The 5000-nt window shown below is 32.6% G+C and overlaps 2 long non-coding RNA genes across 2 annotated transcripts in view; one reads left to right on the top strand and one right to left on the bottom strand.

Moving 5' to 3' along the window:
• Nucleotides 1-862, bottom strand: part of LOC136839299 (uncharacterized) — a 1168-nt gene extending 306 nt beyond the window's left edge. The window contains exons 1-2 of the long non-coding RNA XR_010853291.1: nt 538-862; nt 221-312 (exon numbers count right to left, since the gene is read on the bottom strand). This is a non-coding gene — a long non-coding RNA (uncharacterized lncRNA). The remainder of the gene's footprint in view (nt 1-220; nt 313-537) is intronic.
• LOC136839298 (uncharacterized) overlaps nt 1-5000 on the top strand; it is a 12452-nt gene that overhangs the window by 475 nt on the left and 6977 nt on the right. The window lies entirely within an intron of this gene.

A 5000-nucleotide genomic window follows, 5' to 3' on the forward strand; every position in this document is an offset into this window, starting at 1 on the left:
CATTATTGAATGTTGTGCGTACTTCGGCGCGTATCATGGTGGGCTTTCAGAATATGCTTTGAAATGTACGTTTTTTTGTTATTGCTGTTTTATTTAGACGTAATGCGGTTTCGGCAATCCTATTGCTAGTATTATACAGTTATCTAATGTTTGGAAATTAACTTTAAGCTAATTATTTAGGCAGCCTGCTTTTAACTAAGAAACATCACTACGATCATACCTTCATATTCATGACTATATAAAAACGTCAGGCTTCTTTTGGTCTTCACTATAGCCATGATTAGTTTTATTACGTCATGTGCTGAAACATTCCTGGTGGTTGAAAATGAAAAATTAATCAACATTCGCTAGAATTTTGTAGACTCTTAGTAAAGCTGATTAAATATTTTCAAATATTCAGAACATGAAGATTTAGTTGCAGTTGAAGTTAATTAATGGAATATTTCATTTAGTTGTAGAGATATTCGTAAATACAGAAAAGACAAATGGGAATAGCTATTGAGAGCAATCAATCCACCCTATGAAGCCGTTACGTACCTGTGGCTTTGACCGAGAGTGGGGATTTTTGCGATGGCGGAAAGATTTGCACCACGAACGTAATGTTTCCTAGTCAGATCACGAGAGCCAGATCCCGATGAAACCAACATGAAAACTAGGACTAAAAATGAAAAAAGAAAAGTGAATAGAGGGTTGACTAATGATGAACATTATTGTGCGCATAGAAAAATTCCATTTAGTAGCCCTTGCGAACATTGACTAGATAAAAAGACTTTCATATTATGTCGTTTTGGTCTAATCTTTTGATTAAAGTTTAAACTAATTTATGAGATAATTATTTATCGATATATGAAAGTCAAAAGGCCTTTCAGAAACCTTGACTGAAGTAAACTGAACTCAGTTTTAGAAATTATGCGTTAAAGACATTTTAAATTGACGGATGGGCAACCTGTTTTAAGCGCTGAATGGCTCAAAGTGCCCCAGTGCTTGGCTCTATAGTCTAAATTTTATGATTTAATTCAGTTCAGCGAGTCAGAGTCACTGGTGTAAATTGGACACTGACTGACCAGCCCTTAAAAGCTTTGATTTTTTTGTTGTTGTACTACCACTTACGTGTGTGTCTGTGTGTGCGTATGAGGGATATTTTGGAACTTACTTTGCTATGGGAAGCATCTTCTCCAACACTGCTAGAACTAATCTGAAAAGCGAGAGAGAGAGAAATAAGTATACCTTAGTTTTACCAGACCACTGAGCTGATTAACAGCTCTCCTAGGGCTGGCCCGAAGGATTAGACTTATTTTACGTGGCTTCTTGAATCTAGTATGGAGATATATTTCGCTACGAATATTTTAGAGAAAAATCTTTACCTTCATGTTGTTGTAGATGCAGCCATGGTTGGTGTTTGTAGTTTTATTAACGACGAAACTCAGATCTTTTGAAAGATTTTGAGTATAATTTTATAAGTGTCTGACAGTAAGCAGAATTGCTGCAGTGAAAAAATGCCAATGTATGTATTGCTCAAGTGTCATGGGAGACGGGTATCTGGGAACCAGTAAGAAGCCAGATAATGTGATGAATAATTAGTTGACTAAAATTGGCTAGACCTACTTCATCTGTTTCAACAACATTTTGGCACGTACGTTGTTTATGCCTAATGACTTCAAGTCTGTTAATGTCCAATTAAGTGGTAACTGGTCATTACCCATATAGTTTGTTTAGAGATGTACGAGTAAATCGTAAATTAACGGTTTGACGTAATACTAGACTCGATATTACAAACTGACTTCACGACGCCCGTAATTTCGGATGCTAATATATACGTCGTTGGTAATCATACAAATATTTATTGATATCATGAATATGTTGATTTTTCTCGATATAGTAAATATGCTGATTTTAAAGCCTTTCTTCATATCATTCCAGGCGTAACAGTTGCTTAAACACTTGTAATGAATGATGGAAAGTTTATGACCTGGTGTTCATTTAATATTAATTTATTGTTTTGATCAAAGCATAAAAAATACCTCTTATATTAAGAAATGGAAACTGTTGTAATGAAATGTAATGTCATTCGAGCTTTACACCGATTTAATTTATTACCAATAAAATATGGTTATGGTAAGCAGCGCAGACTCTTGTAATAAATTGTCCTCCTATTTGAGATTTGTATCTATTATAAACAGGTTTAATACCTTGTATTTTACAAGAATCATAATTCCATTTATCGCGCAGTCAGTAACATTGTATGGTCTAAAATTAATATCTTCATTTATTACTAGTAGAATTTATTTATTTTCCATCTTTAAATGACAGGAATTTAATCGTTTTTATGTAAGTGAAAATTCATTTGAAACCAGTATCATATGGTATGAAACTATCTTGTTTTCTTATTGGATAAAGGTATTTTACCCCAATGTTACCTTATGGAAAATTAAACATGCATATTTTGATAGGGTAAATTCACTTCATATTTTGATAGGGTAAATTCATTTCACATTTTTACAGGGTAAATTCATTTCATATTTTGATAGGGTAAATTCATTTCATGTTTTGATAGGGTAAATTCATTTCATATTTTATAGAGTAAATTCATTTCATATTTTGATAGGGTAAATTCATTTCATATTTTGATAGGGTAAATTCATTTCATATTTTCATAGGGTAAATTCATTTCATATTTTCATAGGGTAAATTCATTTCATATATTTTTAGGGTAAATTAATTTAATATTTCTATAGGGTAAATTCATTTCATATTTTTGTAGGGTAAATTCATTTCATATTTTTATAGGGTAAATTCATTTCATGTTTTTATAGGGTAAATTAATTTCATATTTTTAAATTCATTTCATATTTTTATAGGGTAAATTCATTTCAAATGAAATCCATTTTGAATTTAGAGATGAATTTCATGACTTCTTTGTCCGGACCATTTCAGTTTGACATAATTAAATGGGCTGAATTCATTAGAAAATCTAGTGTCGGAAACCAGCTTTAAAGTTTACTAGTCATTTGATTTACATCACATGGCTGCTATTCATAGTAATTATTACCTTTTCAGTTCGCTTTAACTAATAATTTGACTGAGAACGCGCTTAAGTAAAAATCTCCATTAATGATAAATAATTTAAAAGATTATAAACGGGTTTAAATTGAACAGTTTAACTCCTGTGTTTTCATAATTTTTATTATAAATATTTCGATTTTAATATGAGGCGACCTAACCTAACTCAGTAATTAAAACTAATGCTAAAACTATATATTATCATTGGTCTTTCTATTTAAGGCGGTCTTGTGTTCATAAATTTGTTGCCTATGAAACACTTATCAAACAAGCTAGTATAAAAGAACCATAAGATTTCTATGTATTCCTACAACTCTGATAATTAGAGATGTAAAATCTTATAGCTTGAAGTTAGTTGTCGCTATGTACATTATATTTGAAATCAGAAGGAGAAATTACTCATATTTATTTTAGACACTTTGATTTTTACTGTTTTTTTTAGAAGAACGACGGGGCTGGTAAACATAAAAGGAGACGAATGTTAAAAATCGGGCCTTAATTATTGAAGACGATTTACGGAGGAATTTTTTTGTCGCAGTTGTAGATGGACATAATCTAGTTAGTGAAAAACGCTTCACTATCGGATGAAAAAAAAAAAGAAATTTAGCATTATAGCTTTCTTGGCGGATTAGAATACCAAAAATTTTTTATTTTTTTCCAAGCAAATAATTTCGTACATAAATTAAAAAACAAATTTTTGTACTGGTCTTGTTCGAAGACAGATGACTTTTCAATGCAACTATCTTGAGCTTCAGTTTTTCTAACCTAATGTCGGCTACGGATGTTTGGCTTCATACCTTCGATATGCAATGCAAATAATAATTTTCAGATTCCCCGTAAAGGAAAATAATTTCAAGATCTTTGAAAGAAATTGTAAGACAATGACAAATTACTGTTGTTAGGTGTGAATGACCACAATCTCGAAATAGATATTTCAATAACTTTTGCCATAATTTTTGATAATTTTTAGCTAAGATATACCAAATACCGTTAAACTTTTCTTTGATTATAATTGCAAATGAACAAAACTCACAAATTTGAATTATTCAGAGGATTTATAATCTGTCCATTCTTTGCTATTTGCCTTTCACTTAAATCTGAAGAGACCTTTGTTGCCTTGTAAACAACGGTGCTTCTACAAAACAGTCTCTTGGGTCTTGGTTGGCTTGCTAGTTTTTCCCATATCAGTGGGTATCTAGTTTACAAAGCTCATTGATTAAGTTGTTAAGTATTTTGGAAGGGTGGTTACAATTGGGAAAATAAAACTTTGTTGGAAAATGTAAGGACGATTAAACTAGTTCTCTCAGTATCGAGTCAGTGTCAGCAGAGTACAGCATGTTCGATCAGTTTTGGGATATTTCAGAAATATTTGTCAGGCCATCATGAAAAAAAAGTTTATCTATCTTGGTCAGCGTTAGAGCTGACTGGGTAACGTAAAGCGACATGTAAATAGATCTCCCATTAACTGGTCAGCGTCAAGGCAGAAGTTAATCTTAATAATGGTCAGGCCCGACAATTAAAAGATTTACTACTGTCTCGTCATTATAATTACTATCAAGATTAAACTTACCTGGTGAGTCAGGGTAGCCGATATCTGGTGTACCTGGTCAGCGTCAGGACAGCCAGACGAGGAGGTCAAACAGCAGAGAGAAAGTTCTTTGCGTCCTGAAGGACTGAACTCAGAATTGCGAGTCGACCAATTTGTTGGTTGATGTCAAGGCTTTAATGGGATTCGTCGTGCATTTGACGCATGCGCTGTTGCGCGTGATCTTCCTCTCCTCTTGATTTTTGTTCGACTTTTTTTCCCCCCCTTTTATTGACCTATTCCCGTTTTACCTCTAAACGGAATAATGAATTATTTGTCAATTTAGTTTTTTTCACTCATTTACAGGCACTTAAAGGTTCTTAGTTTCACAAGCCTGCTCGCATAATTTATTCGC

This window comes from Macrobrachium rosenbergii, chromosome 6 (assembly GCF_040412425.1).
Source record: "Macrobrachium rosenbergii isolate ZJJX-2024 chromosome 6, ASM4041242v1, whole genome shotgun sequence".
Lineage (NCBI taxonomy): Eukaryota > Metazoa > Arthropoda > Malacostraca > Decapoda > Palaemonidae > Macrobrachium > Macrobrachium rosenbergii.